Raw genomic sequence first — 14,202 nt, forward strand, 5'->3', positions numbered from 1 at the left:
ATCTTTTTCTTCATCATCCTGGCTTTGCAAAAGTTCCTTTCTCCTAGCTTGAACAAATGATAGCCTCTCTTGTAGGACAAGAATGAATTCCTTAGTACAATTCAATTCATCTTGTAGCTTCCAGTTCTTTAACCTTTTAGCATCATAATCTTCAAGTGCCATCTCAAGTTGCTTCTCCAAACCCATGTCCATGGATTCCAAATTCAGGATCTTCCTCAAGCTGTTAAACTTCCTTCGGGGAACAAGGATCTGATACCAATTGTTGGAATCCAATAACACTAAGAGGGGGGGGGGGGGGGGTGGGGGTGAATCAATGTTATACTGAGAAGTCCAACTTTAACCTTATTAAAACATGTATACACCAACCGGTATACTGGTACATACAAGAATGAAATAAGTAAAGCAACCAATAAGCCAATCACATAAATGAGAACCATAAGATACATAATTATACATTGAAAACCTCCAAGAGGAAAAACCATGGCCGTATTTGTGACCCACAATATCAATCCACTAGTCATAAGAAGAGATATTATAAAATATAAGGGGGCTTGCACTTGCAAGAAGGCTTATAGCCTAGAGCACATTTCTCAATCACAAAAGGAGCCTCACTGACTACATATAAATCTAGACTACAATCTGGAGAAATGTTGAACTACTAAGATAGCATCTTGTATGCCAGAATATAGTTCCAGTTTAAGCTCTATTTGTTCTGGTCTAAAACCCTAAACCCTTTGCCGGAATAACCCTTACATAAATATCCTCACATACATAATCTCTCTAATATATTTTGCATTATATCACATCCACATATCTATCACCATCTCTATATCAAAATGATCTAATCCAGCTGACCTATATACCCTATACAACTTATCATGTCATATGTCGGCTTACAAAGATTATTACGATATCAAATTACATGTCAGCTAGATAACATAAATACATGAATATCAAAAAAAATTGCCGATGTTGGATCCAAGAGATATCGGCCTCCAATACCGATAACCATATTCCAAACCATGTTGGTCTACATTGCTGGCAACCAAAGAAAACCTTCTATCCACCGGTGCTGGTGCAGTGTTAGTGAAGTGCCTACCGATACACAACTGAACCAAAACATGAAGCCGAAACAAAATATCATGTTGCCATCAATGACAACATATTGAAACCAGCCAATTAAGTGTCAATTGCCAACAATTTAGTCATTTATAGTTGTGTTTTCTTACCTGATGACCAAATTAGTCATTTATTTAGTCATTTATAGTTGTGTTGTAAAAAATGACTAAAATTTTTAGTCATCTCATCATTTATTGGCCATATTTCTACTAGTGATTTGTGCAAGAATGTTTGATATGTTATGGGTCTCACCAAAGAGTGTGGAGATTTGGATTTTATTTATTTACATTGAAGAGTATGTATTGACCATTAATTACTTATATGGATGTGGAGCATGTGGATATGTTGTTGGTTATGTTTTGGTGATTGTGGATCAGTGAATTGTTCTTTGGAAGTTGTATTTTGGTCCCCTCTTTTGTTGGTAATTGACACTCATCCGATAGCCTCTGATGGTTTATTATTAGTATAGGATTGTCATTGATGGAAACTCTTCATGGAGATTTGATGTAGACAAGGTAGGGAGATCCAATGAAGGACTTCCTCGCCTTGCAGCCTATAACACAAAACACCATGCAAGATACCAACAACCAGTAATAGTCACAAGATATAACTGGGAAAATGGAAAGAGAAATCCTAACCGGTAGGTACAACACATGATATAACCAATGAAAATAAAATGAAAGAAATCCTTAGGATATTTGATAAATTACATGAGCTCGTAGGCTTTACACATGCTGGACCACATCCTAGGATTACAAAACAATCCTTACAACATAAATCTAAGATTTGCAGATCTTCTGCTCAACAAATAAGCCTCTAGTAAGAGTCTTTACTGTTCTGCACTAATCTGGACCTCAATCCATCTGGACTTCAGTCCCCCCGGACTAGAATCTCTCTGGAAACCACATCTTCACTCGATATCCCCTTCCTCAGACCTACATCCCCTGAAATGATTCTCAAAACTTTCCTTTATACCATCCACAAGCAGTAACAACTCGATCAAGTTGTCCAAAGACCAACCGGTTCATGATGAAATGTGTAAACAATAGCATGTCGGCCCAAATCACCAAGAACATCTTCAAAATGCATAAACATTCATGCGGTCCTCTAGAAACATCGGTCAAGGCCCAAAACAACATCACTCAATGATTTGCAAGTTATAGAAACCACTCGTAACCCGATTCATCTTCGCTTTACTCACTGCAAGACCAATTAGTAAGAACACAGCAACACCGGGCCAATACCGGAATCGATATCTCACCGGAATCAAATCCAAAATGCCATGAATCTTGAATATGATAAAGACAGCTAACTCAAGGTGATAAATCCAAATCCACAATGCTAAACTTGCAAACATGAAGAAATGCAATGATATCCAAGGAACTCCACTGCTTATTGCTCCAACCGGCTTGAACTACTCTGGTGCTCCTGCATCAGACTCTCGGGGTTAATTGAAAAGTGAGTCCCATCACAAAATAATTCTTACAACATGAATCTAAGATCTGTAGATCTTCTTCTCAACAAATAAGCCTCCAGTAACAGTTTGCACTGATCTGGACCTCAGTCCCCTCAGACCAGAATCTTTTTGAAAACTACATCTTCGCTTGATCTCCCCTTCTTAAGACCTCCTTCCCCTAAAATGATTCCCAAAAAATTCCTTTATACCATCCGCAAGCAATAACAACTCGATCAAGTCATCCAAAGGCCAATCGGTTCATGATGAAATGTGTAAACAATAGCATGTCGGCCCAAATCACCAAGAACATCTTCAAAATGCATAAAAATTCACACCGTCCTCTGAAAACATTGGTCAAGGCCCAAAACAACATCGCTCAATGATCCACAAGTTATGAAAACCACCTGCAACCCGATTCATCTTCGCTTTACTCACTGCAAGATCAACCAGTAAGAACATACCAACACCGGGCCACTATCATAATTGATATCTCACTGGAATCAAATCCAAAATGCCATGAATCTCAAATATGATAAAGACAACAAAATCAAGGTGATAAATCCAAATCCACAATGCTAAACTCTCAAACATGAAGAAATGCAATGATCTCCAAGCAACTCCATTGCTAACTGCTCCAAGCAGTTTGAACTACTCTGGTGCTCCTGTATCAGACTCTCAGGGTTAATTGAAAAGTGAGTCCCATCACAAAACAATTCTTACAACACAAATATAAGATCCACAGATCTTCTACTCAGCAAATAAGCCTCCGGTAATAGTTTGCACTAATCCGGACCTCAGTCCATCCAGACTTCAGTCCGCCCAGACCAGAATCTCTCCAAAAACTACATCTTTGCTAGATCTTCCCTTCCTCGGACCTCCATCCCCTAAAATGATTCTAAAAAATTTCCTTTATACCATCTGCAAGAAATAACAACTCAGTGAAGTTAGCCAAAAGCCAACCGGTTCATGATGAAGCCTATAAATAATAGCATGTCAGCCCAAATCACCAATAACATCTTCAAAATGCATAAAAATTCAAACTATCCTCTGAAAAACATCGGTCAAGGCCCAAAAGAACATCACTCAACAATCCAAAAGTTACATAAACCACCCACAACCCGATTCATCTTCACTTTACTCACTGCAAGACCAACCAGTAAGAACATACCAACACCAGGCCAATACTGAAATCGATATCTCACTAGAATCAAATCCAAAATGCCATGAATCTTGAATATGATAAATACAACGAACTCAAGGTGATAAATCCAAATCCACAATGATAAACTCTCAAACATGATGAAATGCAATGATCTCCAAGCAACTCCACTACTAACTGCTCCAACTGGTTTTAACTACTCTGGTGCTCCTGCATCAAGATTAGATCCAGTAGCCATAATTCTTCTTAACTGCAAGCAGGTGTTAACTGGTAGCTAGTTAACTAGTATTTCAGGATTGGTCAGAGCAGTTTTGGTCCAGAAGCATTTCAATGATTGGTAAATGTGTTTAGAAGTTATGTGGGACCTATAAGAAGTGTGTGTTCATATGTTTTTGATCTGATGCTAAGTTTTGATTTGGATTCAAGCCGACTTGCGGTGACACGTTACATATTTTCATATCTTTGGAAGCCAACATGTAAAAGATTGCTTTTGGTGTGTGTGGATATATAAGATTAGTTTGGCTAACAGTTTTTGGTGTGTAGTTGATGAAGTCATCTATTTTGTATCAATTGAGTGTAGTTTCACTTGCACACTTTTGATCTTTGTTGATTTGCTGAGCATAATAGAGCAAAAAATAAGTTTGAAGACAACAGATCATCTTCACTTAAATAGAACTCATCCAAGCATATATTGATGATATTTTAGAGTTCATTCAGTGTAATTCATCTCTATATATGTTTTGTAAGGCAGTGAGCCTTCCGGGGTTGTAGCCCTTATTGTATTTGAGCAGTGAGCTCTAGGCAGTGTGCCTAAATGCTTGTGCATTAGCTATATTGTAATATTGTTCTGCTACTAGCCATAGTGGAATAATATTGTAGGTTCAAATCCCACCGTGGTTTTTCCCATTTGGGTTTCCACATAAAAATCCAGTGTCATGATTTTGTGGTTGATTGTTTTATGTTCCTGCATTTTAGTTTCATGTTTATGCTTCTGGTGGTTTAAAGTTAAGTGTAAAAATTTGCTAACTGGTAGATCACTGATTCACCCCCCCTCTCAGTGATCCCTAATTCCAAAAATTGGTATCAGAGCCTAGTTCCTCTGAGGAAGCTTAACTGCTTGAGGAAGGTCTGGGAGATTGGCTCAATGGATTCTAGTCTTTAGAGATAGCTCAGTGTGGCACTTGAGGATCTTGATGCAACAAGAAATGAGATCAGTTCTTTGAAAAGAAACTTGAATGTTGCTAATGATTTTATTAACAACTTGATGGATCAAGTGAGCACTTCAAGGGACAAAAGAAAGGAATTGATGGACAAGATGAAGGAGAAAGAAGATGATGCTGGAATCCAAGAACACTAAGAGGGGGGGGGGGGTGAATCAGTGTTCTACCAGAATGATCAATTTTAACCTTATTAAAATATGCATTCACCAACCGGTATATCGATACATATAGAATTGAAAGAAGTAAATCAACCAATAAGCCAATTGCACAAATCAATACCATAACACACATAATTATACATGGAAAACCTCAAAGAGGAAAAACCATGGTGGGATTTGTGACCCACAATATCAATCCACTGGCCATATGAAAAGGTATTAAAAAATATGGGGCCCTAGACTTGCAGGAAGGCTTACAGCCTAGAGCACATTTCTCAATCACAAAAGGAGTCTCACTGACTACATACAAATCCAGACTACAATCCAGAGAAATGATTGAATTGCAATGATAGCATCTTCTATGCCTGAATATAGTTCTAGTTAAGCTTTGTCAATTCCGATCTGAAACCCTAAACCCTTACTAGAATACCCTCTTACATAATCTTCACATTCCTCATTACAATTATATCTCTCATGTATCACATAACCTTACACACTCTCTCATATCACAAAATGATCTAATCAACTGACCTATATACCATTACAAACTTTCATGCCTTATGTCGGCTTACAAAGATAATTACAAAATGAATATACATGTCGACTCAATTACATAAATACATAAACATCAAAATAAATTGTTGATTGTCGGATCTCCCAAATGATGTTGGCCTCCAATAATGATAATTTGATGAAGTCATGTCAGCCTACAATGCCAGTAACCAAGGAATTCCTTCCAACCGGTGAAGATACTTGTTGGTGTCGGTGTCGGTGAAGTGTCTGTCAGTACACTACTTAACCAAAATATGAAGCTAGAACATGTTGCCATCAATGACAACATATTGAAACCAATCAAATGAGTCTCAATTTCCAACAATCTCCCCCTTCGGCATTGATGGCAACACTCATGTGAAAGATGATAATGGTTTCCATGTGTCGGTTTCATCCCGAGACTGCTCCCCCTGAGCTGAATATCCATTTGTGATCATGACCTGAAAAAAATACTCCATACCTCCATATCTCTCGATGCCAAGAATATATTTTTCACCTATACCCCCCTTTGACATCAATGCCAAAAAATACCAAAAACCAGGATGAAGAATGAAAGGCTATACAAAGAATGTCCCAAAATACCTTACCGGAGCTGAATATATTTGAAAATTTCCATATAGGATTTCTCCAAAATCTCTAGATAGGTATCCTGACCTGATTTGAGTGTGTCGGAGACAGATACGAGTCCATTAAGCATATGAGCATATGACTCTTTATCCTTAAGTTCTGTCGGTGTGGGCCTAACAACCAAATCAATACACTCCTTATGTACACTTAATGAATCCAACTAGGGACTCACCAATCCTCTAAGACCTATGGCTCTCCTTATGATTTTATATTTTTCCCTCTCAAGAGCTGAAACTTGGGCTTCCAAAATCAAAATCTGACCATTAATAGATGTAGTCAAAGAATTTGTGCCATCAAAAGAATTGACTATACCTACAATCTTCTCCTAAATATCCTTAATCCCTTTATATGTCTTTGTTGTAAGTAAACATGTGTTACAACATACTCTATAAATATTAGTACATTGCCTCAAAGCATTATCAATCAACTTTAACTTATCATTAATCCCCTTCTTCTCTGACTCAATCATCTGATCAAATGCTGCTCTCTTACCCTGTGTAAACTTCTCCAATGCCTTCCGGTTTGTTATTTGTTGTAAAGATTGAAAGTTCTTAGAAATGTACTCTGTGATCACTTTAAGCTTGCCAGATGGGCTTCCTTCTTTGTCAAATTTACACTCCGGGAAAAGTCTATGTAAAATAGGAATAGACTGATCAATAACTCCTTTGTCCAAAGATCCTTCCTTCATCATCTTTTGTGCAGCCATCATCATGAGCTTAGTAGAACTCATCCTAGTTAAGGTTTTTTGTTCAACCTATGAGGTGTCAATTGACAACAATGATGTGCTCACTACCGATTCCCTACCAGATTCCTCTCTCTTCTCCTCTAATGGTTTATTAACTTTTATAGCTTCCTCTCTTGCATCAGTGGTTCACCACTTGGTGCAGTTTTAGTAACTGTTGGTTCCTCCTTAGGATCTGTGTCCTCAACTTGTACATTCTGATCTAGAGGACTATTGTCCTCAATGTTAGTAACTTGTACATTCTCTGATTCAACCGGTATCTCAACATTTTCATGTACACTAGTTTCTACTAGGGATTCTATATCCAATATCTTAATATCCTTCACAATTGTACCCATTATACCTTTATCTTTCCCTTCAACCGGGATGTCTGTAGTATCAGTTTTAGCTTTTGGTGAAGTATAAAACCAAAGTTTGTAGTAAAGAATTGAACCCATGCCTTGTGGGTCTCAGTGACTATCTCATTAACCCTACCTAACATATGACTTACTATCATTTGCTTGCTGTAAAATAGATTTCTGTCTACAATCTTAAGAGTCCTATCCAACTCCTCTGGAGTAATGGACGCACAAGTAGTTAACAAATCTTAATTATTTATATGCTTGTCCTCCTCCATTGCTGAAAAACTTCTAGCATCTAATTTTTCATATAACTGTGCTGATATTTGATTTTCAATTTCTAACAAGGCTTTCTTATATATATCCAAATACAATAAAACTGCTTCATCAACTTCTCTCTATTCATCATTATCTAAATGCTCATAATAAAATTGTACATTTTTCAACATATCATCTTTAGTTATTTCATCAACCAATTTTGCATAAGTCTTGGGTGGAATAATAGTTAAATTACCAGATACAAGTGCAAGATCAGTATCATCCATCTTCTTTCTTCTTCCAGTACCAGATGGGGCAGAAGGTGTTTCCTTTGGAGCTCTCTTTTGTGTGGGTACCTTGATTGTAACTTTCCTAACCGGTTGCTTCCTTGTTTCCTCCTTAGTCTCTTCACTTTTCTTCCTCAATACCCTCTTGAATGCTAAGGGTGTTTTATCCTCAGATCTAGATTTTGATGGAATAGGCTCAATAAATATTTCGGGCTCTTTTCTCTTCCTTCCTTTTTCCAAAACAACATCAATTAATGCCTTGTTGTCCTGAGATACCTGTATAACAAAATTTATTGCCTTGCCCTATTGTTTCTCCCTCTTCTTCTAGTTAAACTTAGTTTCAACCTCTTGCTTGTTTTGTTTTGTAGTACCAAAGGATTTCTCAGCTTTATCAATAGGTGCATCTAGAATCTAAGCATCAACTTCATAACCCATCTCTTCAATCCATATCTTCTGGGGCTTGACAACTTCCATCAAAGTTTCATCCTTCTTAACCATGAAGCATATCTCGGTTGAGTATTTCTCAACAATTTTCTTTGGAACCCTTTCTCTAGAATTCATAGCCTTCTAGAATGCCTTAAAGTAACCCTATACTTTATCATCTCGATGACTACCAAAACTAGCAATAGATTGTTTCAGTTGCCTTCCTACCAGGATATCAAATGCCCATTGTCTCTTCCCAAAATTGGGAGTTTCATTAATGAAAAATAGCATCAAATAGACAATAAGATTACCATACTGAAATGTTCTCTTCTTCTCTCCTTTGATCTTCCCTAGGTTAATTAACAATTCATCCAACATCCATCCACAGAGATCTACCCTCTCATTCTCCCTCATCATTTTATGTACTGCATATATACAAGAGCTAGAAATAGAATTCAGATGGTTTGATTGAGTTACCTTGTAACCAATGACCATGCTTTTGAATCTGATATCTTTGTCGGTGATAGTACTAATCTTCATTGATCACTTGTTTGATATTGCATCGGTGATTTTGTTGACTTGATCATTAGAAACCTTCTTCTCTAGAGCTTCCCAATCTATGACAAACTAGTGATTGCCCTGATGGCCTCCTTTGAGATCTTATACGATCTATCCAACCAGATGAATTCTTCATGCAGTCTACTCAAAACATATCTAGCAATCTCATCCTCAAATTCGGGGATATCCAAAATATCGATAAAACCTAGATCCTTAATGTGTTTGTACTCAGATTTAATATTTCCAGAATCTCCCATCGACTTGCTCATATACATGCTATTAATATCATTTGTTCCCAAATCCTCAATATGATAGCGAATGTAAGCTCTGACATCTTTGACATATACAACTCCTTTCAGGACACAAGAAAAAGTGCCAACCGAATCATCCAAGGTGGAAATATGTGGACATCATTTGAAAATATGCCTAGGATGGTCCTTGACCTCAACAATAGTAGGATTTGCAGTAAAAGTTAGTGTAGAAGATGATCTTGCTTCGATGATGAAAGATAAATACCCGTGAAATAGTTGCTAGTGAAAACCCTAAAGAACTCTTCTGATCACTGGTGAAATCACTCAAGAAGATATTGATCACACTGAATTTCCTTAGACTTGCTCTGAATGCAAAGTGATTATAAATGAAGTGAATTCAACCTTTTAACCTCCAAGAAACCCTAATCTGTCATTGATATGAATGACTGCTGGTGAAAGATATCAAATCTCGATCAAACATCTCCATACTAGATAAGCATTTCCAATGTCTGAAAAATCTTCCAGAACCTCTTCCTGGGGCATATGCACTCTCCTCATGAATTTTTCCTACCCCTAAGGCATATGCCTCAGTTACCGGATGAGATTCCTGCCAATGCAAGAGAAACCTCCTTTGTAAATTGAATAACCAGAGCATTTCCATCTGTTGATTGATCATCTGACTTGCTGGCTCATTTCTTGATATGATCTTTGCCGGATTTCATTGAAATTCTCTTTTCCTTTATCATTTGATTTATCATTTTTAACTGGTGGATTTCTGCTTCTACAAAACCTAGGTATGTGTCCAACCTTATTGCATGCATAACACGTAATATTGTTCTCTTGAATTGCTTTTCTAAAACCGATATAATTGCTTGACCTGCACTGATTAGCCATATGTCCAAATTTTCCACATGCATAACATTTAACATTCATTTTGCAATCTTCTGTCTTTTGACCATTAAATTTAACAAACAAATCATCTACCATTAAATTTAACAAACAAAGCATCTACCATTAAAGTTATAAGAATTAAGTTGCCTTACCGGTGCCTTCTGGTTTTGATCTTCATTAGCTGTACCAGAGCACTGACCTTGTTCAAATCCAAGTCCACTGGAATCTCCATTCTATCTTTGACTTTTCAACAACCGGTCAAGCTATGTTGCACTAACCTTGAATTTGTCCTTGTACTCACTTGTAGCAGTCAGATCATCTCACAAAATTATCATTTGTCTTTGAATTTCTTGTTCATGTTGGTATTATAGATATGTTGCATTGGTTTTGTCATTGATGTCAACACTCATCAACACTTATCCTTCTGGAGATCTTTGGTTATGTTCACCGACAATTTTAGTGACTTATGCACAGTCACCGGTATCTGGTTCACCGATAGGTTATATTGTTCACCAGCACTGAGGATGAATTTTTATCATCTAGAGATCACCTGGTTATGTCGAAGACATGGTTTAGACACTTGGTTTTAATGACTTGGTTATTGGTCTAATCGGGTTGACATATTTGTTGTTACCGGCAAATTGGTCTAGGTTATGGACCAACATGCATTATCTATTCCAGATTAGCATGAAATATTATGGAGATGGTTTAATCAATTGGTATTATTGTTGAGCTGACATGATGCATCGCATCTTGACTTACTTGTAATTGATTTTATTGTAATATTCTTAGTGAGCTGACCTACACATTTGGTCTTAGGTTTTGGTATATATGTAAGATCTCATTTGTGAGATAAAGAGAGATATGTAAGGTTATGGTATTGTAACATGGTATGTGTGAATATTGAAGATCATATGAGCAGACCATAGAGAAGGTTCAAGAAGGTTCAAAGGAGATAATCAGAGCTTAACCAGTACTAAATCCAGCATTGGAGATGCTACTTTGAGCAATACATTATCATTGGATTTAATCATCCAATTGCAGTCAGTGTGACTCCTATTTTGTGATTGAGCAGTGAGCTCTAGGCGGTTGGCCTTTTTGCATGTGCAGACCCCATTTGTATACACATACTATCTGCGGTAGTATCATCTGATTGTGGGTAAGGTTTCCCACCATGGTTTTTCCCCTTATAGGGTTTCCACATACAAATATCTATGTTATGTGTTGTGGAAGTTGTTTCTCTTTCTATTTCATGCATTAAGTTTCACCGATATTGATATTAACTATTAATCTGTTTACTGTCATTAAGTATCAAGTTTGATTAAGTTATATTTGGATTGAAATTATTAGACAACTAATTCACCCCCCCCTCTCAGTTGCCTCCGGGTCCTAGCAATTTCTATCAGAGCCAAGTCCCCTTTTTGTAGAAGTTTAACAACTTGAGGAGATTCTATGGCAACTAACTATTTCAGAAAGGACAGTCTAAAACTTGATGGAACTAACTATGGTATATGGAAGATCAGAATGGAGATACATTTGAATTGCACTGGAAAAGACATATGGGATGTTACACAGAATGGCTATGTTGGTCCTACACAGAGTCAACCTAATCCACCTACATTGGGTAAGGATCAAGAGAATGATTGCAAAGCAAGAGAAGCACTTTTGAGTGCCTTGTCAGATCAACAAATCATGGGATTATCAGACCGATCTATTGCTAAAGCTATTTGGGATAAATTGGAAACATTGAATGAAGGAGATTCCACTTTAAAAATCGCAAAATTGGAATGCTTCCGGGTCAGGTATGAAAATTTGAAAATGGAAGAAGATGAAAGAATTTTTGCTTTTATGGAAAGGGTTAATGAAATTGTTTTGGAATACAATGTTGTGGAGGTTCCTTAAGTGAAGATGAAATTGTTTCTAAATTTTTAAGAGCATTGCCACCGACATACAAAATGAAAGTAACTGCTATTAATGAGTTAAGAACTATGCCTAATACATCAGTATCTAGAGATACCTTGGTTGGAAAACTTTCAGCATTTGAGCTTGAGGAATTTGGTCCTGTTGCTACAATTAAGATAGATTTAGCCTTCAAAGCATCATCATCTGCAACATCTTCATCATTAATTGATAAATCTGATTGGAAAGCACTTTATGCAAGAGAAATTGAAGACATCAGGAGGGAAAATGAAGAACTAGAAGAACTTGAAGCACTATTTGCAAGGAAAATGCCTAAAGGTCATATTGGAAGTAAGTATGAAGGCAAAGCACCTTTTAAATGTTTTAACTGCAATAAAATTGGTCATATGGAATCTAGATGTCCTGATAGACATGCAAGATTGAGAGAAGAAGCTAAAAGAACATATAAGCCTAACCCTGAATATCAGAGATACAGATTTAAGAAGAATAGAGACAAATCATGTTATTATGCTGATGAAGGAGTTACTAATGATTTTTATGAAGAATCGATAGACAATGGATGGGCTTTTGTTGCTATAATAGAAGTTCAACTGACACCTACTACTCCACTGGTAGAGTAGGCCCTAACAGCTAAAATTGAAGAAAAGAATGGATGGATTGTAGATTTTGGATGTTCACATCATATGACTGGTGATAAAAGTAAATTATTATCTATTCAGGAATACAATGGAGGTCTAGTAAGATTTTGAGATGACAAAGCTTGTTTGATCAGAGGAAAAGGAACTATATATTTTGATGGTAAGCATAATACTGACAATGTTTATTATGTTGAAGGTTTGAAGCATTATCTTTTGAGTGCTGGTCAATTAGTTGAAAAAGGATTTCAATTACAATTCAAGAATGGTAAATGCAAAATCATGAATAGAACTGGTTTAGAAATTGCAACCCGTAATCAGACTAGAGGTAATATCTTTCATTTGAATAACAATAAAAAGACATGCTTGATTGCACATATTGATGAAAGTTGGTTATGGCATAAAAGACTCTGTCATGTGAATTTTGATTGCATTGTAAAGATTAGTTCATCTAAGGTAGTAAGGGATTTACCTAAGATTGTAAAACCTCATCATCCGGTATGTAAGAAATGTCAAATGGGAAAAAAAGTTAGAACAACTTTTAAGAGTATTTATGAGAAAACCAATGATATTCTTGACTTAATTCATACTGAGCTATGTGGTCCGGCAAGAACAAGAAGTCTACAAGGAGATCTTTATGCTAATCATTGATGATTATTGTAGAATGTGTTGGGTTACATTTCTCAGGGAGAAATTAGATGCTTTTGGGAAATTCAAATTATTCAAGGCACTTGTAGAGAATGAAACCAGTAAGAAAATCAAATGTTTAAGATTAGATCAAGGAGGTGAATTTACATCTAAGGAGTTTAATACATTTTGTGAAGTGAATGGAATTAGAAGACAACTATCAGCACCTTAGACATCTCAACAAAATGGATTTGTGGAAAGGAAGAATAGAACTATTCTGGATGTAGCTAGAAGCATGATATCAGAAGCAAATCTACTTCATGTGTATTGGAGAGAAGCGGTGAATACAACGGTTTACACTTTCAACAGAGTTCACATCAAAGGTGAAACTGGTAAGACACCCTATGAATTATGGTTCGGTAATATTCCTACTCTTAAGTACTTCAGAATATTTGGAAGAAAATGCTATATTAGGAGAGATGAGTATATTGGTAAATTTGATCCTAGAAGTGATGAAGGGATATTTCTTGGTTATTCATCTAAGACAAAAGCATATAGACATTTTAATAAAAGATTGCAGAAAATCATTGAGAGTGCAAATGTGAAGATAGATGAACACTTTAGAATAAATTCAAGGTCTATGGATTCTGAACTGGTAGTTGAGATAATCACAAATGAACCTATACAAAGTGCACCAGTACAGAATGTTGATCCAGTCACACCAGCATCATCAGAGGATTCCACAGTGACTGAAGAACAACAAGAAGTAAACATACCCAATTATGTAAGATTGAATCACTCTGAAAGTCAGATAATTGAGAATAAGTATCAAGGAGTTATGACAAGAGGAAGATTGGCAAATGAAGAGGTATGTTTAATTTCTCAAATTGAAACAACATCTGTCATTGAGGAATGCAAAGATAAACATTGGATTAAAGCTATGGAAGATGAATTGGAACAAATTGAAAAGAACAATATATG

This window comes from Cryptomeria japonica, chromosome 1 (assembly GCF_030272615.1).
Source record: "Cryptomeria japonica chromosome 1, Sugi_1.0, whole genome shotgun sequence".
In the NCBI taxonomy this organism is placed as follows: domain Eukaryota; kingdom Viridiplantae; phylum Streptophyta; class Pinopsida; order Cupressales; family Cupressaceae; genus Cryptomeria; species Cryptomeria japonica.